The following is a 26,232-nucleotide window of genomic DNA, read 5'->3' on the forward strand; positions in this document are numbered from 1 at the left end:
CTAAGGTTTTAGTAGGGTTTAAGACTGGTGAAGAAATCATCAAACCAGTAATGATTTCTATTATGATGGTGATCAATGATGAGTCTAAATGAAGTTGGTAACATTGCACAACCCGCATGAAAGATTTGATAGCTATTTTGGCATGATTCAAGAAAGATTTTCTTGGGAATCAACAAAACACTTATTAGATTGTTTTGAGGGTTTGACTTTGGTATAGAACAAATTTTCGTGATGGGTTACGATCAACCAACGATTGATATTGAATTGTAATTTGTTGTAATAATTTGTATAATGATATGTGGTGATCTCTTATGATTTGAATTATAAATTCATGATGTAATTAGGTTTTGTGGCTGACCTAGTTGAGATGGCTATTTAGGATGACACAGTTGATGTTTAGTGTATCAGTGGTCTTAGAGAATGTGTTAAGTCATCCAAGATAAGTGTGAGATCTTCTTGAGAGTTGCAGAGTGTTGTGTATAACTGGATCTGATCAAGCAAGAAGAGAAGTGCAAGTAATAGATCATTTTCTTATTGTTGTTCCCTAACAGTTTTAGCAGGTTAAATCCCTTAACCGAGTAGGTCCTAACAGACCTTAAACATTTAAGTCCTCTAATAGGGAAGCTCTCAAAAGAGTGTTAAATTCTCTCATGAGGTCGATCTTAACATATCATCAAGCTCCTAACTGGGTCGCAAGGCAAATCTCCCAACAGGGTCTGCTCCTAACCGGACATATTGTAAGCTCCTAATAGGGCTAAGCTCCTAACAAGGTATATTTTGAAAGAGTACAAATATTTGTGGGTGCCAAATCCCACCGTGTTTTTTCCCATTTGGGTTTCCACATCAAAAACTTATGGTGTTCATGTGTGGAATGGTTTTCATGTGATGTTCTTGTTTATGTTTCATTTCATACATTATTTTTGAGACACTGGTTATGATGTTTTATCATAAGTTTATCAAAGGTTACTAGTAATGATAAGGAGTTGTTTGAGATAGTTTTTGATCTTATTGATAAGGTTAATGAGTTGGTAAATGATCAAATTTATATGATTTCTTTGGTGGTGAAAGAATTGATAGTTGTGATAAATGATTTGATTAATGTGTTAAGAAAATCTGATAAAGAGGTTATTAGATCTGATTAAAGAAGTTGAGACATTTGTTAAATGGTTTCATATCTGATATAAGTTTGTTTTTTGAGTTAAAGTTTCAATTGGTCTTAATACTTATTCACCCTCCTCTCAGTTTTAACCAAATCCTCATAGGATTAATAGTGACTTCCCTAGAAGATGTGAATAAATTGAAACAAGTTGTGAGGACGACCAAGTTTAGAATCAATTAGGTGGATGGACCTAATAAAATGCCATTGGATTATTGCTTAGTAAATTATAGAGAGTATAAAAAGGAGAATAAGCAATAAACCGCAATTTTGAATTTGAAGGCATTTAATTTTATTTTCTCAAAAGATTTTTTCATTTAAGTTTCCTAATTGCTAAGAATGAATTGAAGGCAGAACAAGGTAACTTCAGTTCTGATTTGGCAACTTCTCTTCACATAGAAATGTCATCTGTAACAGTATAGTGGATTGTAGTCCAAACTAGAAAATTTCCTTCCTTCTAGTAGTTTAGATTTTTTTTCCTTCGTGTGGGAATCACATATTTCACAACTAAAGATCTAAAGTTTCTATTCCTATAACTTTGAGTAATAACTTCAAGTTTTGGAAACTTCCAACACAAAATATCTATAAATCTCTAGTTTATACAGATTTTCTTTGCTTTCAGGGACATTGAATTCTAGAAAATAGGGGCTTTGGTGTAATTTCGTCCCTAATTTTGAGGAGGTCTTCTCCTATAATTGTAGTCTATAAATTTATTTGGAGGGTTCAAGAAATACATATTTGAGGTCCTAAGTTAGTTTGTAATATCAAATACTTTCTTGCTTTCAACATTTATAGTCTTAGGAGTTTTTTGTGAATATTGTGAACTAAAATATCAATGATTTTCTAGTATGTTTCAAAGGATAATGCAATAGAGTTTGTGGTTTACAATCTCATGGTATATTTCTTATGAATTTATGGTATCATTTATTTCTTACAACTTCCTTAATCCAAGATAGATCCAAAGTTTATCAAGCATCTTTATTTATAAATCAATCTACGCATGCATAATGGTGATTGAGATTAAATGGACATCTAAAAAGAGAGTAATATATAATTTTTGAAATTATAATTCCATTTTCATGTTTGAGTTGTTAATTCTAGCATGTTAAATGATTCAAATACCTAATGCTTCTTGGATTTGATTGATAATGTTGGTTAGATAATATACTGATCATTCATTTTCTTGTTATCACATTCCTTCTCTTTTTGTTTCTTCAAATTAGTTAGTTTAGGAAATAAAATTAGGAAACCTGTACCTTCCAGCTTAGAACTAGCATGCCCATGTGTTAAATAGGTCACATGAAGACTTAACTATTTTCACACCATTGTGATCCAACCAAAGAGACCTTGGGAGGTCCAAAATATCCTTGTTTCAACGTTGCTCTTTTAGGAGAGACTGAGTGGAAACACTTAGTTTGTGTTGAGTGTGTCAAAAGGTCCATTAGCAGTACCCGTGATGCTTTTTGAGTGGTACCAAGTAGTAGGTATCAAATCCACCTGACTCCATAGGATTGAGCATACCCTCCCTAAGAGTGGTTAAAATAGATAACACATTGGGCTAAACTATACTCATCATACTGTATTAAGTATGATTTGCCATGTGAATATCAATACTAACCTAGATACCATGTTAGGTAATTTCCAAAATACCCCGAGTCTTCCTTATGATTGATGAGTAAAGAGTGTACATATGTTTTTGTTTAATTACATTTTATCATCAATTTTAACTATGCAAGTGAATTTTAATGATTTTCATTGTAATTAAATACTTTAAAACTAAATATACCATATATATATTCATTTTATTGGCATTTGCATAATTGGTGCGTATGGTGATTTCGGGAAATTAAAATGTTATTTTCTTTATTTATTTTTATTATTTTTTAAAAAGCAATTAGTTGGTTGGGTTTTATTTGAGAAAATTAGCTCATTTTTTATGATGAGGCTTTACTAGGAAGAGAAGTGTTATTTTAGATCGAACCCCTTTACAGTAGTAGGGAAAGCATATTTGAGCTCACTAAATGCCACCCTTCAGTTTTTTTTGGGATTTTTGAGCTCTCAAAACCCTCCCTAGACCTGATTTTTGGAATGGAGATTTTAGAGTGGATCTCAAAACCCTCCCTAGACTTGATTTTTGGAATGGAGATTTTAGAGTGGATTCTTCGAGAAATTTTGTTGATACTATTTAATTATATTAGGAATGGAAACTTGTTCATTCTACTTCATGGATTTGAGCTTTCTTTGAGAGTTTTGAGAGATTTTCATCTTTCATTTTGAATGAAAAATTGAGGTAAGAACCCCAACACTTTCTTTATGCTAGTACTTTTTTCAGGTTTAGTTGTTTGTAAATGAATAAATTGATGGTTTAGAATATTTACCATATGCAAACCATTCTATTTCACTAAGTATTTAATTTGTTTTGATGAGATTTGAGAAAACCATGTTTGTGGAATGTTACCATGCAAAATTTTCAATTGAATGGACAATTGGTGAAATTGGTTTTGTAAATATGGTGTTAGGTAGATAAGATTCAAAAGGCTATTCTTACTTTTATGATTTTTAAAATTTGAAAAAATGGGTGTTCTTCAAGCTCCTTTAATAGTGAATGTTACTATTCCCTAGTTTTTGGGATAATTTGTGATATGTTTTACGTGAAATTATATTATGGAGTGATAGAATTTATGCATGAAATTTTAAAATTGGACCGTTTCAATAACTATATAACATATTGATTTTAAGGATTCGGTAATTTTCCCCTTTTTTTGAATTTGGCTCATTTTTGTGAAGAATTAGAAATTAGAAAGTTGATATCATTGGATTTGGTTTTAATTTTTATTTCGACGAATGTGAGTGGCATTGAATGAGGTTCGGGGAACAAAGGGGCTACTAGGGCAACTCATTGGGTGTTTTGTAATCAAATGAAAATCAATGACATAATAATAATATAAACCAAAATGAATAGATTCCCCTTGCATGCCTTGAGCACTTGTATAGGCTAAGAATGATTTGGGAAGAAATGCTCGCTCATGGAGCATTGTGACTTTTTTTGAAGAGATATCCCACTCACAAAGCATTGAAACTTTTATGATCAAGTCTCATTGTCTATATGAGAGGACTACTTGATTCTACATGAGCTATCCCTTCAAGCTAAACAATGACACACCCCACTCTTTCTCTCTAACATCTAGTCTTGTAGATTTGAGTATCACCTGGAAGATTTTTTCCTTTCTTGTTGGTGTTCTTCCATTGACGATCATGTATTTTCCATGTATTTTGGTCGATGATGTTATATATCACCTTGTGTTTGAATGATAAAAGGTATTCTTACCCTAATTCCTATGTTCTACATACTTGTATTGAAGTTTTTTCTATGATCACATTTGATGTATATACTTTGCATATAGAATTTGTGCAAGCCTATACCCTCGTGTGTATTTATTGCTAGTGTGTTTAGGCCATGTGATTATCTCCATTAGAATGATAGGGTGGAATTATAGGTTCCACATGGTTAGGTATCATTACTAACCACTATTAGGGATAGGAGATCATGGCTTCAAGAATGACATCAAGATTGTTAAACTTCTCTATCTTCTCATGCTTTTATGTTCTTTGTCAATTCTTGCAAATATAAACTTATAGATATTTAAATCCAAGATATGTATGGACATGTTTATGTATATTGAAGACTCATCATGGTGGATGATGTAATATTTTGATAATGTGATGGTTTAGTTTAGTTTTACATGTGCCAACATTGGTTTCGAACATGAGATAAATTATGCATCCTTCTTTATGTTTCAATCTTGTATCATGGTTATGAGAATATGAATCTCTTTTGGGCTTAAAATAACTTAGGGGTGTTCTTTAGAATTCCCCAAGGTTTTTTGTCTACTCCAACACATATGTGGTGTTTATGGGACCAATACCTAATTCAATTTTCTCATTGGTTAGGATGATGGTGCAAAGTGGAGGATGATAGAACAAGATTGGGTTGCTAGGGAAACTAGCACCTAAAATGGACTGTAATGGACTCAAACAAATGATTGTATTGTCCTTATGACATGCATATGTCCTATTAGGGTGCCATAGTCCCTTGTGGGCACTCTAGTCCTGAGCTTGTGTTTCGTAGGGCTTTTGGTGTTCCGAAGGTTGAGTTTGAGAGCGTTAAAGTTTCTACAAGGGTTTGTAGAGTCAAATAAATATTTGGGGAGCTCCTAGTATGTTGTTAGAGTGTTTTAGTAGTATCAATTATATTAGTATGTGTGTTTGGGTCTACCACAAGTTGATTGTCACACCTAGGAATGAGGAGAAAGCCTAATATGTTGAGAGAAGTAGTGTATGTTCTTGTGAAGTCTTGCTATATTTGAAACCTTTTTTTAGCTTTCCCTAAGATGTCTTGAGCCTTCCCCTATAGTTGGTTGGCATTTAAGGATTTCATTCTTCTATTTGTGCTTTGTTGAGTTGTGATAGGATGTTGTATGTTTGCAGTTGAGCTAGTGGATTCCTTCATGTGGCGATGGAGTTCGAACCTATGTTGGTTGGCCTAGTATGATTGTAATGGCACTTTTCTCCAAGACTTAATTAATTATTTATAGTGGAATTAATAGATTAAATGTTAATATAAAGTTCATTAATTAAAGGTAATTATCATTAAATTAGATGTAAGTAACTATATAAATATAACATGTAAGAATTTGATAATAATTAATAAGAAATTTGATAACACAATAAATAGAATAACATAACGACTTAATATAACCATATTATCAAAAAATCATATATAAATCATTATCAATATCTTATAGAATCACTTGAGGTTTTCCAATACTTATCTTAATTTTGAGCACTTGGAATAATCATTCTCACTCCAAGAAGATTCCAGTGGCCTTGGGTCCTTTATGGCTATGACACCCCACAGAGGATACCGATTCTTACATAGAACCAACCATATTATCTACAATTCAAAGGAATAGTCACAAGTCTAGGCTCTTTTATGGCAAGTAAGTGCTCCAAGAGGACAAGTTCTTACACAAAACCTTGCATGCCTTCACAACATGAAATAAACATAGCCCTAGCCAGGACACTCACGAGTGTACACCATACCTTGAGTTGGACACATGCTGTGTGCCCCTTCTCCAATTCCCATGCCAACCAATGACCTTAACCTTCATTCCTTTGTGCACTCTAAATTCCTATATTTCCTCCCATGCCCATAGCCCACCAAGCCACCTTCTTCTTCTTCTTGAGTGATCTCCATGACCTTTTCCCAGTCTCACATAAATGACATATATAACCTTTTAAGGGGTGGTTTCCAAACCATCACACCCTTTCGAAAAGGTCACCTTTATTTACCTTTTAATAAATATAATTATAACTCTCTTTTAAGAGAGTTTTTCATAAACACTTTATTAACCTTTCTTTAAACCAAAGAATTATAATATCCTTTATTTTTATCCCCCTTTTTAATTCTAAAAGGGTTATTTCATCACTTTAGTTTCTCTTGGATAAAAAGTCACATAACAATGATGCATATTAAAGATTGATGAATCCCTAATCCCATTTTGGTGTCTTTTTTTAGAGGTTGTGGCTATGGTATGTTTCAATTGCCATCAAAGAGTCATTCTTCTTCTCTCTATGTTATGTTGTTTCTTATGGTGAATGACTCCATTGCTAGTCTTCTACTATTATAACCTCACTTTTGTGATGGTGTGGTCTTGTTTATGTGTCCTTGTATATCCTAGTTTCCTTTGTGACACTTGGGTACACATTTTAATGGAAGTGCGACATGTAGTGTTATATCTTTAGTGTTGTAGTTGTTATGTTTATCTCTAGAGAATGTTTCAAAAAAAAGTATTCTAGGTTTTCTTCACTTGTTTCTTTCGGGGTTTTTAGAGAGGCATTACATATACTATCAGAGCCCATGTTGCAACAACAGTGTCTCTGGTTATGATATTTCCCTTGAAGTTTGTTTTGCTGGTGTAAAGTGCATAACTACTCTTGCTGTGAGTTGATTGATTGGTTCATTTCTTGGATGACTTGTGTGCCATTTCTGTGAGTTTAATGTGTTTGATCCAAGTAGTATGTTGCAGAGGAAGAGCACATCTTAGGCCCTTTTGTACTTGATACGAAGGGATAGATACCCCTATTTAAGAGTCTATTAAGATGGTAAATAATTGATTATTGCTGTGTTGCTCCTTGTCTTTAAGTTATTGTTCCATTTCTTTGTTTGGTTTGGAGTGTGGATGCTTTGGCAACTATTGTTCTTGTTGCCTTGTTTGACCTAGCATGATATGTTTGATGAGTGCATGTTACTAAGGGTTAATTAGACCCTTGTGTGTTTTGAGGAATTCCTTCCAGTATTAAGGTCTCCTCGATATTCACTTACTTCTTAGCATAGTTGGTTAGTGTCTCTTGAGTGACCTTCTTTACTCTTGCACACTTCTTAGATGATGTTATTGAGGATTCTACCCGATCTAACTTGAATGTCTTTGTTGATGATGAAATGACTCATGTTCTTAAGATGTTAAAGAATGTTGACTTGATTTCTTTCTTGTATTGAGCGCATTGTGCACTGATCCTTGTGGGAGTACATAGTTGCATATGTGAAATGAAGTGTTCTTAAGTGAAAGATATATGAATTATCACAATAGATCATATGGGTTAATGAATTACATCCTCAAACTTGCATTTTTCCTTGTATTCATATGAAAACCTATGTTGTTTATTACCTGGTGCCTTTGTGAAGAAGTTTAATTAGTTCATTTGCATCATCCTACATTTGTGGCCCATTGTTTTGTGTTGACTTTACCTTACATAGTGGTTATGATTAAGTTAGTAATGTCCATCCTACATCATAATAACATCATGTTGATGTGACCTGGCACCTTCATTGTGTTGGTCCCTTATTTTGTATCTAGATATTATTGTATCATAGCATGTGATAGTGATTTAAGATTTGAATTTGTGCACATCCCTTCCATGAGAATTTCTTGTATGGTTGAATGTTAGTCAAGTGACCTAGAGTTGAAATCACAATGTACCTTATTTGGGCCTCATTTATGAATCTATAATATATGTGATCTTGTGCATCATACCCTCATGATTGTAACTCTCCTTGTGAGTGTAGTGCTCTAAGAGAGATTGATTTGTGCATTTAGTGTACCCTTGTGGATGTCTTAGGAAACCCCCTATAGTGTATGCTAAATTCTGATCTGTTTACTTAATATATTGTGGTTAATATATGTGATTTAAAACTGACGTGTCAAAAAGATTGGCATCCCATGTGAATACAATGATAACAATACTCATATAAGCGGAGTTGTTGAAAAGATTTGAAGAATTTTCAAGCAATGTACTTGCCGGCTGCGACTACCATGTGCACCTACATTACAAAACGTGAACCTTAACAAAGAATCGTACCAAACCGATTTGTTGAAAAGGGGTTTGAAACTTTCAAGTAAATGCGATTAGGAGGTATAAAGCCGACTTCCACAACCTTTTGAAGCATCCTCCAAGCCTGTGAAAAAATGGAAAGTTTGGAATACGTTATGGATATATTTCTACAAAGCATAGAGGAACTTTTTCAGATGTGAAGTCACCATTGGCCTAGCTAACATTCATGAAAAATTGGAATCATAGACAGTCCGCACTTGGAATTATTTGACACACAATTACTCAAAGAGATTATGCCTCAATGAATGAATTGAAATGATTGCGGAATGGCTGCGGTTGAATTTTATGCCTCTTGAGAACACCCCAATTTTATTATTATGATGTCATTTAAAACTTGGTGGTTGTGTGGATGTGTTTTCTTGGTGCTCGTAGATCATTTGTGAATATAAGAAAATATAGAAGCATTGGCATGATGCTGCTTGCCAAAAATATCTCAAGGCGATGTCACCTCATGGAATTCCATTGTTGCAAAACTTGCAGAAAATAGATTTGTTGTTAAGGCTAAATAGGAACTTTCAAACAAATGCAATGAACAGGTGTAAATTGAAACTCATTCCCTACGCAAGCCAAATTGAGAGATTCGGAAAAAAAAGGACTTCCATCAAAACATAATGAAGAGGCATTTGTTCTTGAATATCTGATAACCCTGCAAACCTAATAATAGCAGCATGATATAGAGTTGCTTACTGCATACTTTTAGAAGATATGCATTTAATGTTCAAATTCTTTTCAACAAATTTCAAAGGGGATGAATCATAGAGTATGATTCAAAACATTGATGATAAAAATTTGCGTACACAATCGAATCCACATAAAAATTAAGAGAATTACAACACGGATTGTGAAAATCTCATAGAATTATTAGATCTTGATGTAACTGAATAGATTCCTAGAATGTAAATTAGAAGACATATAGTCAAGAAAAAACTAGGCTAGGCTAGAGTAAGTATGTGAATTCAAATTTAAAGAAGTTTAACATGGAGGATTATAGACCATTATTTTTTTATATTATAGTTGGAACTTTTCTAGGACAACTACATTTTCTAGATTGTTAATTCAATCTGGATTCATGAGATGATGATCAACCATATTAAATACATTAGGAACACCAATTTTTACCTCTATCATTCAATTTCTTCTGGAGCTGATGTCTTAGCACAACTATCATCACCTGCAGATTGCCCAGTTTATCCACTCTATTTTTTATGTTGGATCCACTGCATTTCTTCTCATTAAACACTGAATGATCATTGCACCAACATATATGATTCTCATGATTTATATTTGAATGAGAAGGAATGAATCGAATTCAACATCAAAAATAGAGAGGATAAACTGGACAAATCTGACCTTGATGATAGCTTTGTTAAGACACCAGCTCCGGAAGAAATTGAAATCTTCTTCCCATGGATCCGGATTGAAGAAAACGTTTCAGCATTTAGAAAATGTCGTTGCAAAAACTGTTGGGTATGTGAAGCCCAATGGTCATATGACCTTTCGACTTTTCTAGACTATTTATTTCATACCTAAATATGATTGTATAAATGGATGTGTGCAATCTATGTACTGTATATAATTGAGATATTGATTAGTAGATTATTCTCCTTGCTTTCCGGTGGATGTAGCTAGTTATAGTGAACCACATAAACTATTGTGTTTTCTGTTGTTTAGTGTTTGTTTAATATCATTGTTTTATGTTTCTTGTGCTCTTTTATATTTAACAATTGGTATCAAAGCTCAGGTGAAGTTATTGAGCAAAGATGCAAGAAGATGATTTCATCATTGATTAATTTCTTGATAATATAGAATCTGCTGATTTTGTTATTGAAGAATTTCTTGACAATTTGGATTCAGTTGAAGAGGAGGATAGTGAGGCGAGTGAGGATGAAATTGAAGAAGTTGAGACCAAGACTCACGAGAATTACCAAGAAGAAAAAATTGTGAGGCTAAAAGAAGAAAATTTCTTACTCATAGATCAACTGATTTGTCTGGATCAGAAGTTGGAGGTTTTGTGTCGTATGATGAATGTGGAGAAAGATAACTTTGAGAAAGAATGGAAGTTTCTTGAAGAGACCTTGTTTCAAGAAGAGGAAAGTAATGAGAAGGTTCATCATATCTTCAGAAAGAAATCTTTCCTCACAAAAATGCATCTCTTGTTGATTGAGAAGATTATCCTTAGTGGAAAGAAACCACTGGAGGCCATTGTAGATTGGGAGCAGAAGAAGAGGCCTGAGAACCTTGTATCTGTCCTAGCTACCTTACTGGAGGAGGAATGGCAGGAGCTAATAGAGGAGGATTCAGGGTACCGGGTGATTGGAGATCCCATGAGCGCAGGGATTACAGAGCTCAAGGAGGCCGATGAGAGCACCTGGCTAAAAGCTGCGTAGGATCCACAAGACTCTGAATTTGGTATGAATAAATTACAGAGAGATCTTGAGTTAGAAGAGGTCGAGACTATAAGAGCGGGCATGATTGGCCTATAGAAAATGCGCAATGGTATGCAAACGATGCGGTTTTGCTTCAGGACGTGGCATCGCTGCGGGAGCAGTCCATGTTGGCGGTAGAGTCGCAACAGATGGAGAGGGCAAGCCAGGAAAGACTCAGCCTTTCAGCTTGGAGAGAGGGTGCCAAATGACCTGGGAAACATAGTTGCTGGTGCTACCGAGAGAGATGGACCCAGGCACAGGTTTATTGAGTTTGAGAAGGATGCCAAAAAACTAGTTCTCAGCCTGGAGGATCGATCCGCACTTACAAAAGTTGAGGTGATTGAACTGGGGGAGAAATGTGTGAGAGATGCTACGCTCGACAAGAATCGACTAGGTGAAGTCATTCTGATAGGTGGGTTGACCCCAATTCCCAAGCTGTAGGATTTTTTTATCGGGAAGGAGCTTTGCAACAGTGTTAATCCTGTCACTGCACAGGCGCAATATAAAATTGCCACACAGAATTTTCGCAGTTTCTTTCTAACGTGTCATAAGGGACATAGAGGTCATAATAGTAATTATCTGAGAAGTTTAAGGGGATCTTACTACGGTGGAAGGGGAAATGAAAAGTTAGGTGGAAGCGAACCCAAGAGGCCATTCGTTGATCTAGTTTATTGTAAACAGTTGGCCGGATTGATGAAGCAACACGGGTTGATGGAACACCGATTTGGGTTTCATTTTAATACTTCGGTAGATGTGATTGACGTTAAAGTGATAATTAAGCATCCTGTAGATATTGGCACTATGAAATCAAAGCTTGACGAGAGTTAGTATGAATCACATCTTGATTTTGCAGAGCGTAGAAGATTGATTTTTAATAATGTAATGACTTATAATCGCAGTATGACTCACCTCTTTGATAGAATGGATGCACAGATGCATAGATACGATAGTGATGTGGAGAAACACGTGGCGATAATGTGGATAGAGCAAGAGTTATGCGAAGATTCTAAAGAACCTAGGGAGGATAAAATTATTGTGCCATGAATTGTGGTTGTAGGTTTGGGTGTAATGATGGCCAAATACAGATCTGACGATGGCCTGTGTTTTAGTTACAACGTGGATGATGAAATGGATCTGGTGAAACTGGATCTAATAAACAATATCATTCTCCTTAGAATCGATCCCGCAAGATGGGTACTGTCTGTGGTGAGGGAAGAAGTATTTGTTGTTGAATTAATTAGGTACGAGAACATTGAAGAAGAGATGGTTCAATTAAAGCTAAAATCTTCCAGGGGCCTGGTTCTGTAATTATCGAAATGGAGAGCAGGGGATGTCATAGTGTTGGATGTGTCCTCGGTCTTTTGTACATGAAAATGAATTTATAAATGGATGTGTGCAGTCTATGTAATGTATGCAATTGAAACATTGATTATTAGATTATTTTCCCTACTTTCCGATAGATGTAACCAGTTGTGATGAACCACATAAACTATTATGTTATGTATTGTTTGATGTTTTTTAATATCATTATTTTATGTTTCCTCTGCTGTTTTATATTTAACAAAAACCACTCTACCATTACTGCACCAATCTTCCTGAAAGGCTGCAAGGTAATACTTACCCCGTAATTTTGAAGAGAATGTTCTCTCCTCTTCTTCTTCTCCTTTTTGGACATGAATGGACAAAGTAATCAGTTAATATAAATAGTTTTTATAATGCAAAGGATTTCTTACCAAATAATAAAAATTATTAATGAAGTCCATTACTTATCTCTACATTAATCTTCTTGTCCAATTAATTTGATTGTACACAGCAATTGAGAGATGTAAAACACATATTTTTGTCTTGACTGGATAATTTAGAAAAAGAAATCTAAAAAGATTATATTATGTATAATATTTAAACCTATAGGATTCTTTCTAGACAGTCTATTTTATGGGCATTTTAGAAAATTACCTACAATGTTTCACAATGCAATTCTGCTTTGAAAATTTATATAATTTAGAGAATGAATTCTAAGTAATTATATTATGGACAAAATTTAAATATACAATGATTATTTATTTTTAAGATTAATTACCTTAGTTTGGATCTATCATGCACACGTAACAGTAAACATTTTCTATTGAAAGTATGAATTCAATTGTGTGTATTTTTCATTCAACAAATCAAATAGACAAGAGTTAAACTTCAAATTATTTATACAAACCCTAATTCCATATTAAAAACAATAATTTTAATTACAATACATTCATTATTAGAATCATTTTCAATTTATATGAAATGAAATTATATTAATAAATCATATATGAAAACAATAGAAAAAGTAACAGAATCACATCGAGATTGTTCTTGCTTTACCATTTCCCTTCAAGGAGAGATGAGAGTTCCACTATAGATTTCCCTTCAAATATTTTTCACCTAATTACATTAGAAGAGGAGAGGAGAATTCACTAGATTCAACCTTCAAAGAAGAAGATATAATTCTGAGTGAAATGGGAATGATAAGCTAATCCCGTCTTCCTATTTGAAATAGAAAACAATTAATTGAATTATATAGTGCAAAAGTGACAAAGAATTGATTATAACTTGAGATAGGAGTATGGGATGAAGCTGTGCACCTAGATATGGTAGTAATATGTCGAGACAAAGTCGCACTGCGAATTTGAGGAAAAGTTGCCCGGACCGTGGTAGGAATGTACACTGTCCTCTGAAAAATACGCGAAATGAAAAGGGTTTTCCCGCCTCTGCAAATGAAGCCCGAATATGAAAGCAATTAAAATGGGTTGGGATTGGGGGTTTGCGTTTAGGTCAAACCCAAGTTTTGGAATTAACCAAGTAATGAAAGAAAGTACTTGCAAGTAGATGTAAATGAAAGACTGAATTGTAAATCACCTAAAGGGAGGTTGTTATAGCAATGTTGTTAGAAATGTTTGTGTGGAATTAAATGTTGAAATGAATCTCCTCTTCAATGGTTTAATCCTTGACTTGTATGCAACACCTAGCCTTGAAGGGAGAGTTGAGAATGCTCAATGCTGGAAAAAAATGCTTGAATGCTTGAATACTCTTGAATACTTGATCACAAATTTTCACCTTATTGAACCTTATGAAAATGAGAGGGAAAATGCCTCTTAAATACATATCAATTAGGGTTAATGAAATTGATTTTTGTCAAAGGCCGACATCGGGAAAGTTTCCCGTTCACTGCACAACCTACAATGCATGCTCTAGGAAAGGTCTTGCCCCAAAATAGGGCATGGATAGGGGTGTCATGCCCCTATCTTGGGAGGAAAAGAGTGCCATGCCCCTGTACTAGGGGGGACAGTGGCACCACACCCCTATCTCACCCCTTTCTCCAGGACAGAGTACAGATAGGGTGACATGGAGGCCACGGAAGAAGTAGATTTTGAGGATTGAGCAATCTCCAGTCTCCAATTTTTCCTCCTGGGAGTCATGTTTTATGCCATCTATTTTTTTGGGTGATGACACTCTTGTTGAAGTGCATGGGAGAGGGTTTGTTGACATGGGTGAAGGAACATTTCAAGATGTCCTTTGTGTTCCATCTTTGTCATCTAATCTCCTATCTATCTATCAGATCACTCACACTAGATCTAGCAACCGGGTTGAGTTCACTCCAAACACAGTGGTAATTAGTGAGATGCATAATGGGTCTACAATTGTAGTGGGAAAGGTAGATCATCAGTTCAGACTGTATCACTTTTCTCACTTTGCTCCCGATTCTCTTTCACTTGCATTGCTTACTCACTCAGATGAGGTGAGTCATTTGTGGCATCAACGGTTTGGGCACTTGAACTACCGCTACTTGTAGCAGCTTAGTCAGTATGACATGGTAATAGGGTTGCCTTCTATTCAATTTCTTGATGGAGTTTGTCAAGGATACATTCTTGGCAAGCACCGTGAAGAAAAAATTCATAAAGGCAAAGCATGGAGAGGCACACAGGTTTTGGAGTTAGTTCACAGTGATTTAGTAGGACCATTTCCAAATCCTTCTTTCAGTAGGGCCAAATATGTCTTGACATTCATTAATGATCTTTCTCGGTACACCTTTGTATATTTTCTAAAACAAAAGTCAGAGGTCTTTGAGTCTTTTTCAGGAATTCAAAGACTTTGCAAAGAAGTAATTAGGGAAAACCATCAAGGTTCTGTGCACCGATAATGTGGGGGAATATGTCAACCAGAGGTTTGAGTAGTTTTGTATCTCAAAAGGCATTGATCTTCAACACACAGTTCCCTACACTCCACAACAAAATGGAGTTGTATAACATAAGAATCGGTCCTTGAAGGAAATGGCTAATTGTATGATCCACTCCAGATCATTGGCACCTCAGTATTGGGCAGCGGCAATCAACTGTGCATGTTATATCTAGAATCAAGTTCCTCATTGAGCTGAGAAGGGGGTAACTCCTTTTATAGTTTGGACTAGTCGCAAACCCATAGTCAAACACTTCCAAGTGTTTGGGTCTTCTACATGGGCCCATATTCCAGTAGAGAAACACAAGGCTATGAATCCATAGAGCAAGCCTTGCATATTTTTTGGGTATCTAGATGGTGTTAAAGGCTACAAGCTTCTCCATCCTACCACACATGAGCTTTTCATTAAGAGGAGTGTTAGTTTTGAGGAGGATACTTCTAGTTATTTTTCTACCACTTCACCATCTTTCATTCCTATGGAGACATTGCAACTTCATGATGACAGTTCTTCTAAGGATTTAAATCCTCCTGATCCTTCTAAGGAGTCTTCTTTCCCCACTTCAGATGACAATGGTGAGGATTCTTCTTCCTCTTCTCTTAGTCATCCTTCAGAGGGTGATGATTCTCCTCTAGATTCTCCTCATTCTCTAGCTATTGGGCCTCTTTGGGATCATCAAACATTGGAGTCAGTAGGTGATTGGTTTGGTGATCCTTAAGATGAGAGAAGAACAAGTTCATAATTTGAATATGCTCCACATCTCTTCTTTGCTACAACTTCTGATCCACAAACCTTTCGGGAAGCTTTAGGTGTCCGCGAGTGGGATGCATCTATAGTTCAATTCCTTGGAGAGGAACCATACTTTGGATTTAGTCCCTCTTCCTAAGGGAAGGAAATCTATTGAACAAAATTTGCTAGAGATGGGTCGGTTGATAAGTAGAAGGCTCATCTGGTCCCTAAAGGATTCTCCCAGGTTGTTGGGATTGACTACTCTGAGACTTTTGCGCTAGTTGCTAAGATGAATTTCATCTGGCTTGTCCTTGCTATTGCTGCAGCCCATTATTGGGAAGTTCATCAGATGGATGTGAAGAATGCTTTTCTTCATGGTGACCTTCAGGAGGAGATATATATGGAGCAGCCACATGGGTTCATCTAGGATCCTTCACTTGTTTGTTACCTTCAAAAGTCTCTCTATGGCCTTAAATAGGCCCCTCGTGCCTGGTATGCCAAGATGTACTCCTTCCTTCTGTTAGTCGAGTTCACTCGGTGCCATTTTGATCGAAATGTCTACATTTTGCAGCAGGATGATACTCTCACCTTCCTTGTTCTCTATGTTGATGACTTGTTGATCACTGGGAGTCACTCATCTCATATCAAGGTAGTCGAAACTTCCCTTCATGATCACTTCTTGATGTCTGACCTAGGCCTACTCCATTACTTCTTAGGGATTGAGATCACTTAGTCACCTTCTATTATCTTCATTGGACAACCTAAGTACGCTCTTGATATGCTATCGAGATTTTGCATGGCTGACCGTAAGCCCACACTAACTCCATTTTTGTCAGGAGTCAAACTTGAGGCTTCTTATTCCTCACCCTTGGCAGATGCTACCTTGTATCATCAATTAGTTGGAAGCCTCATATATTTGACTCACACAAGGCTTGATATTTTATATGTAGTGGGCTTGGTCTCCAGGTTCATGCAGGAGCCACATGAGCTGCATTGGAAAGTAGCTAAGTAGATTCTTCACTATGTATAGGGTACTCACAGTTATGGGACTCATTATACAATGGGTGTGGATATTGACTTGGTGGGATATATAGATTAAGATTGGAAAGGTGATTCTCAGGATTGCGAGTCCAGTTCAGGGTATTTCTTCTCTCTTGGTTTTGGTCTAGTTTCTTGGTCAAGCAAGAAACAATCTGCTATTGCTCTTTCATCTACTGAGGCTAAGTGTCGAGGAGCAGTTAATGCTGCTACTGAGGCCATTTGGCTTCACAACATTCTCACTGAGTTTGGCATTTCCTTTCGAAAGCCTACAATCATCTTTTGTGACAACTAGAGTGCTATTCAAATTTCTCACAATCTGGTCCATCATCAACGGACCAAGCACATTGAGATTCACATGCACTATATCGAGAGCTGATTCATGAGCAAGTTTTCGATCTTTAGTATTGTAGACATATAAAAATGACCATATTCCTAAATGAATATTTTATGTTCATTTCTCTATTAAATTAAATCCAATTTAATTGAATTACCCACATTCCTCTATTTAATTAAGTAAATTACTCAATTAAATTCACTATACCTCTTTAACCATTTAAAAGAATAAATTCATTTTATTCAATTAAAGCCCCTATCCACTTTTTAATTAAATTCAAATTTAATTAAAATAGTTATCCTCAATTGAATAAATCTAATTTATTTAATTGCAACCAAATTGAATTAAATTCAATTAAAACCCATTATCCCTTCATCCACTTGCGAAATCCTACACCTCCCACTTGCATCCTAATCCTCTTCCTAATTTCTTCTAGAATCCATCTAATCCTAATCAATTAACCCAAACCCATTCATTATCCCTTTTTCCTAAATTTGAGGAGGTCACTTCTCAAATTTGGAGTAAAGTCTTCTAAAAGAATTAAAACCTTTATCCATTCAACAAGCTAACTTGTTGAATACACCCAAATTTGGAAGGACTCTTACAAATTTGTCCCCAAAGTCTTCATAACCATTACTGGTTAACTCAATCCTCTAGCATGGTTAAATAATTTCCCTAAACTCAACCTCCATGTAACCCAAGGGTCTCATCAAGCATTTATTGCTTTGACCATGGTTATCCTTAATCCTTTGCAAAAGAATTTATCCTTTGGATAAAAGCTTTATCCAATGGGTAATCTTAACTTAACCTTAGCCCTTAACCCAGAGGGTAACCATGAGGTCTTCTCAAGCATTTAATGTTTCTTACATCTCCTCTCAACCAACCTTATGTTGACAATTGTCACCATTTCATTGGTACCAATTGTAAACATGGATTCCCAACTTTCAAACTTAGCCCTTGATTAAATCTTTCAATCCTGGCCATCCATTGCACTATTTTTTCAATAAATAGAGCTCTCATTCCTCCATTTTCATTATCCAAGTCTTTAGCATCACATTTATACTAAAATCCATCCCAGTTTTAAATATATCATTTGTGCTCATCATTTAGCCTCTCTTTTCAATAGGAATTAATCTAAAGATGCATATTTAGAGTATTTTCTTTATCATCTAGCTTAATCATAGACTAATATATCATGCTAGGATAATATTGCTACTAATTTTGTCATCTTATAACTAGTTTATTGCATTTATAGGATCATGCATAGTTTAGGATGCATTTCATCTTAAAATTAAACAAAGCATCCCTCATTCTTGCATTTGTCATCCCCAAACCACTTTGCTCAGTGATCTGAGAGAAAAGACATTGGTTTGAGGGACCTTGTGAGATAGAGAACCATGGAACCAACCTCGGAAAGCTGAGCCATACTTCATGACTCCATAGCTTGCACCAAGAAGTCCTGTGGGTGTGTGAGCAAGGCTCCCCGAAACTCCATTTTTCACATTTTAAGTTCTATCGACCCGCTTTTCCTGCATACATTTATGGCACCCACTGTGGGGCATCACCCCATATATCAAATTCATTTTTGAATTTAACCACTTTTGCAGGTCCGCAGGAAACAAGAATTAGCGCGTGGGAAACATTCCCTAGCGCATCTGGTTAAGAGTTTAGCGCATTCCGCCTCCTGTTCAGCGCATTAGGTCCATCTTGTAGTGTGTAAAGTCTTTTCCTTAGCACATTATATTTCTAATATTTTCCTATAGGTCTTAGCGCGGAAGAAAAACAGCACGGCGCATCCAAAAACCAGTTTAGCGCTTTTGGAAAATAGCTTAGCGCATCGGGTCTGTTTAATAGCACATCTCACCCATTTTGTAGCGCATAAAGTTTGTCCTTTAGCGCATCATAGATAGAGAACAAAATTTACTTTGTAACAGAAATCAGATTTAGACTTGTAGAAGTCTACAAAGCCAGTGTTTTGCTAACTACTTTACTTATTATTTTTGTAGGATTACTGACAATTTCTTATAGGCTTGGGAGATCATTTTATTTATTTTTAGTTAGGATTTAAAATAGTTTGAGTTTTTTTTCACTAACTTAGCCAAGTTAGTTAAAAGTTTGAATTCTTTTAATTTCTTGTTTAAAAGATAAAATTGAACTCACTTTGTTTTGGGCTTTAAAAGGAACAACAAAAACCACCATTTTTTATTTTCTAGGAGAACAAATTTACAAATCAAAAGGCTTAAATAGAATTTCACCATCCTTTGGTGCATTAAAAGGATCCATCTTTAGTTTTGGCAAAGTAAAGAATCACAGAAAGTCCAAAGGTCATTTACAAACTTAAAGAGGGAAGATCTTCCCCTTTCGAAGCAATTTACTTTGCTGACGAAACATCAGATTTACTTTGTTGACCATTTATTTTCAATAGATCCTAAAATCATTGCCTTGAAAAGTTAAAAAGAACACCATGTTTTCATGGAGGAACATCTCCATATAGGATTAACAAATCATTTCTTTGAAAGATTAAAAATAACAACCTAATTGCATTGTCTCGAAAGTAGAAGGTATATACTCTCCCCTTAACTAGGTGATAAAAAATGAGACTACTCTTATGCTTTCAATCATTTCAAGCATTTTACAATCCTTTAGCAGGCCTGCCTTCCCAAGGAGTTGAAATCAACTCTTAAACGCATTTATGGCCGATGTGAAGGGAATGACCTAAGTGGGAAACGACTTTGATGCCAACTGTTCCAACCCACTATAATCAAAAGTGGAAATTGATGAAAGTCCTTTTCAACGGTTGTGCACAGTGATTAGCCTTCCCCAAGTATCCTTCAGATACGTAAAACCTTTGTTTTAAAGGTTGGGAAGCCTCCTGAGGGAGTTTATCATTGACGGCCGAACAGGAAGCTTGATTACGAACCATAGAAATAGAACCCTTGAGCCGAGTCAGTAACCAGACATTTGTAATATCATAGTGCAAGGGTGGGGAAGAATCTGCCCCCAAGATCACTCACCATATATCTCCCAAGATAACTACTCAATTGTGAAGCAATTCACTTTGAGTTAATTTCTGGCAAAAGGCAAAAAAATGGGTGTCCTCTAGGGGGTGACACAACTATTTGAGTTGACGGAGTATCGAGACTAGTGGGCTATGATGTTACTTATGACCTTTGAATAAAGAGTTTTCTTGAAGTATATTGTTTGTATCCAACCTTGTTAAAACATTGGGGATTTGAACACATCCTCGCAGAACATACACTTTTTGTTAGATTAAGCAAAATGGTTGTCTCTTTGGTGCTATGTTTGCATTTATTACTTTAGAAAATTATCTATCAAAACTGAAAAACTCATAACAAAAATCCAAAAATTGCAAAAAACCAATCAAAGGAAAATATCAGAATAGTCTAGTGCATGAGAGTAACATATTAGCTCATGTGGTACATTTGTTAGTGCATCAGAACATCAAGTTAGCACATCTGGTTGCAACAATAGCATTCTACCAAAATTTCAAAACAACATTAAATAGTCAGTGCATCCAAAAAGCAACCTAGTGCGTAGGAGTCAAACAATAGCGCATAGGGTTTAGCAGTTAGCGCATAGCAAACCCATATTAGCGCATAACTTTTCAAGAAAAATAGAAAACAAATTTTAGCAGTCTAAATAGTTAGCGCATGGCCGAGGGAAGCTTAGCGTGTGTGGTCTTTTGATTAGCGCATGAAGAAATTTCTGTAGCGCATCCCCTCTCTGTTTTAGCGCGTGACCAAACCTAGAAAAACAAGGGGCAAAATAGTGAAGAAAATTGAAAACTTAGAAGACATTTTTGGAAACCTCTTTTCATCAGCATCATTTTCCATCAAAACAGAGTATCAAAAACAGAGCTTTAAAAACTATTTCTTGAGCAAAATTTGTGTCAAACAAAAGTTGTAAAAATCCAAAACTGGTTGCGTGATAAAACATATCTATCCTATCAAAATTAGGAAACATCATCGCAAGTGACAAAAGGGTCCGTTATCATCTCACATATTTTATCTCAAAAACACTTGTTTAAAACTTCAGGTTGTCAAATCAAGTTTCCATATCGGGAGACTTTATCCATATCATTTAACACACTTTGTCATGAAGGGGCATCTAAACCTTCACTTTGATAAAGTAAAACTTGAGTTTTCAAAGCAAGATCAACTGAATTCAAAACAATTCAAAGGAAACCATTAATCATTTATGCATGATTAATCCTCATATTCTGAGAAGAAAGAATATTTATCGTAACACCACGTTGAAGAAACAACAACCAAGTTTTTCCAAATTTATCAAAAGAAACAACTTTTTATACATAAATCGTCAACTCTTCAAATCTCATCGAACATTCTTTCATCACGTCAAACTTTATATCCAAAACAAATCCAATGAATTTGATAAAGAGCCTTTAAAGACTAGGGCATATTGTCTAAAATCCGCATTTAATCAAATCATAAACCATGGAGGAAAGATCAATCCGGCATTCTTGCCCAACGAGTGCATCACTTACAACACACCCTGACTTGAACCACCAACTCTTGAACAACATATCGAAGAGGATTTTGTCCCCTTCATCAAAAAAAGTTTCTACTAAAATGTCTATTACTCGCTCTCAACAAAATAGACAAAGCGAGGCACAAGCAGAATCTAGTATGAATCGAAGGATATCAAATCCTTTTGAAGGTCCACATCTAGAGGATACAAAAATTTCTGAAGAACTTTTTCAGGAATGCCAAGAAAGTGCTTCATTCCAAAAACTTGTGGAAAAACTCATGGAAAATGACAAGGAAAAATACTTGCTCATGCTCACAAGTAAAGGGGTCAAACTCCCTAAAGACTTTGACACAGACATGTTTAGAACGAGACCTCAACATTACGAATATCAAGAATGACAATGAGAAGCAGAAGCATGCGACCCTGAACAAGATATCCCCGAGCAAAACATACCGGAACAACATACACCAAGACAAAACATCCCTGAGCAACACATCCCCAAGCAAAACATACCATTCCATAGACCATTTCAACCCCGTATTAATGCAAGGGAAGAAATCTTCCCTCGGAAAAAAAATGCGCCTTTGGTTGCCCTTACTCAACAAATGCAAATGTTACAAAGACAAATGCAAGACATGCAACAAGGGACAACGATGTGGTACTCATTAAATGAAATTTGTCCTTATCCCTTTGACAGAAGATTGCACATGATCCCTTTTCCTCCAAACTCAGACGTACCTAAATTTGACAAGTACGATGGAAAAAGCGATCCCCATGATCATGTCAGAGAATTCTGTACCATGAGTCTTGAATTTTCTCATGATGACACCTATCTGATGAGGTTATTCCCAAGAAGCTTGGGAGGACAAACAATGGAATGGTTATCCAAAATTACACCTCTTGTCAGATCATTTCATGAATTGGTCAACAAATTCATAACACAATATTCCTATAACATTCAACATGCTATAACCATGCTAGACGTTTGCAATACCAAACAGAAACAATGAAAGATTTATGATATTCCTTCAACGTTGGTGATGTATGGTTTCACGATATCCTTGAGACATTCCTGAAAAGGAGAAAATGGAAATTTTCATTGACAACTTGAATGGTGAGATGAGTTACAGGCTCAAGCTCCAATGCATACCTTCTTTTGCTAAATCGATTGAAAATGACATTCAAGTAGAAGAGGCATGTGTCAAAAAGGGAATGCTCAAATTCTTCAAAGAAGGAACAAATTCATCAAACTATAATAACCAAAACAACAACAACATAGACAAGTCTAGATTCTGGACTTGAAACAAAAATGAAGGCAACAATGAATTACATGATCCAAAACCTAAACAACCAGTGATTGCATTATCCGAATATCCTCAAGCTATGAAAATTCCTAAAGGTGCTAACCCAGATGCTAATACATATGCACCAAATGCCAATCAAGGTCAACCCAACACAAACAACGCCAACGATACTCAAAACAAAACCACAAATCAAGCACCTAATAACAATTCGTGAAACGACACCAACAATTTCCAAAAACGTGTCTTCACACCACTAGGACAATCAGTGGAGTCAGCATTCAGAGAACTCCTAGCAAACAAGATTATCTCTTTGTTTGCCATCAGCAACTATGAACCCCAAGTCAAACCACCTTGGTGGAACGACTCACACTTTTGTGATTTTCAACGCAACAAAGGTCATCGAACAAACGATTGCATGAGATTGACAAACATTGTTTAGGACATGATTGATCGAGGTGATTTAATAGTGGATGGTCTCAAAACAAATGGTGACCATGGAGCCTTTAAAAATCCTCTTCCAAACTACAACAAAGATGGAGCTTCAACCTCAAACAATGCACGTGGATCTCGTATCAACCACATCTACAATAACACCATCAATCACATATTAGCTGAAGACCATCATGTAAATGTCATCACAATCTGAGACCAGCATAATCATGAATCGATCAATGTAACAACTAGAGCTCAGAAATATGTCTTGAAGGGCCACACAACAACAACAACCACTACACCAAGAATCCAATATGATTTAGTCAGCCAACTACATAAAACTCCTACTCAAATATCTATACTAGAATTGTTGAAACTATCGCCAAAACATAAAGACATATTGGAACAAGCGCTATTAGAAACCAATGTACCTTAAGATCTAGATGCTGACAAATTCCAAGCCATGGTCGCTCATATGATAGGGCCTCATAATCTCACCTTCTCAAAGCATGATAATACTTCCTTAAATCATCCACATAACACTCCCCTCCATATTGAAGTCATCATTTATAAACACTGAGTAAAAAGAGTATTGATAGATGGAGGAGCTAGACTTAATATATGTACCTTAAAACTTATTTGTGCATTACGATTCTCAGAGGAGTCTATTGATCCACATAAAAAGATACCATAAAGGTATATGACAATGAGGAAAGATCATCTAAAGGAACCATGATGTTACCCATTCAAGTTGGACTAGTGCAAAAGGATACTATGTGTCATGTCTTAGACATAGGCCTCACATACAATATTTTATTAGGTCAACCCCGGATACATGAAATGCAAGTAGTGCCTTTTACATATGACCAGTGTGTCAAATTTCCCTATAATGGACAATAGGTTTCTATATCTGCTGATCAAAATGTATTTCAACATTGTAATGCAATGGGGGTAGCCCAGGACAGATAGGCTCCCCATAATAGGGAAAAACATAAATCCTCAACATTAGATCTAGAGAAGATAAATCCCGAATCATTACTTGGAGATTTCAAGCAGAAAATACAAATCAGAGAACAAGGTATAGGAGAATACACTTTGGAACCCATGTGTTTGGCCAACTTACCAACATCACCCAGATCTCATGGATTACCCACAACATCAACACATCAGGTAACTCACCCCATCACCAAATTTGATGGTACCTTCATCCAACTAGGCACTCTAGCACATGAATCAGAAGAAAAGGACATTCTTAGCTGGTTATACAAAGATGAGGAAGAAGATCACAAAGCAGTTGCTCTGGACATAGTTCTACCAACACACCTATATGGAAAGGGCTACTTAATCATGCAACAAATGGGATATGATGGTAAAGGACCCACTAGAAAACACAAAGAAGGAGTCACTGAACCAATAGACCTTCCTTCACAACTCAATAGAGACAAAACATGATTGGGCTATAAAATCACCTTTATATTAAGAAAGATACCACAAATAACTCCAAAACCTCAATGGAAAGCAAAGAAGAAGTACAAAGAAGAATCCTGGCAGGAAGCACTATTTGAGTTAGCAAAAACAATCCGCAAGGCACATGAATGTCAAGAACAAAAGCAACATCAGGAAAAGCTCCTCATTCATAAGAAGGCCATATCTACAGCAGTAGCTCATATTCAAACACCAATATCTCAAAAACAAATAGAATTATCTCCTAATACCATTATTCTTCTCTAAGGAGGCACGGTATATGAACAAATACAAAAGGTTGAAGCAGGATTGGACATAGAATCAACAAAGACTATCAAACTGGTATACATCATCAAAGATCTATTTTCACCATACAACATACCTGTTTACAGCACTGATAAAATCTGGGATGATAACTCAGAGACTGATTCCAATGAATATGAATGGGGTAGCTGCTCAAACGCTACTGGAGATACCACTAACAAAACTAGCTCCGTATCCCTTTCCCAAGAAGAGCATAATGCAGAAGATGGACTACCTCAATTTGGACCATAGAATATCTTTGATGCCAAGGAAAGCGAACAGAAATATTACGAACAAGTCTATATGGAGGATTATACCACTAAAGACCTTGATGAAATCCTTGACTTTTTTAATTCCAAAACCAATCATGATGAAACCTCTGTCTTAATAGTTACAGTAGCAGAACTTGATCTGCCAAATGATTCCTTACCACTTGTCTTTCCCTACCTCATTAATTGGGACAAACCCAAAATACATGATATACCAATTTTCCCAGACAATGAATCTATTATCCACTACCTATGTACTGTTAACTCGAAAACAGACTCTACCAGTGAACAAAGTAATGATGTTTGCAAACCAGGGAGTGCCAAGTCTCTCAGTCACAAAAATGAACCAAATAAAAGATTTGATGTTGAAAACTAGTCAATGGCAACTCTCGATCACAAAAAAGTAAAAATAAATGACGCATCTGAGGGTGAAAACCTTTTTAAGGTACCTTAGGATGGGAGACTTGATACTCTTCCTAAACATTTTCTTGACCTCATTGACTAGGACGAACCCAAAATACATGATATACCAATTTTCTCAGACGATGAAACTATTATCCACTACTTATGTACCGTTAACCCAGAAACAGGCTCTACCAGTGA

The sequence above is a fragment of the Cryptomeria japonica genome, chromosome 8 (assembly GCF_030272615.1).
Source record: "Cryptomeria japonica chromosome 8, Sugi_1.0, whole genome shotgun sequence".
Classification (NCBI taxonomy): Eukaryota; Viridiplantae; Streptophyta; class Pinopsida; order Cupressales; family Cupressaceae; genus Cryptomeria; species Cryptomeria japonica.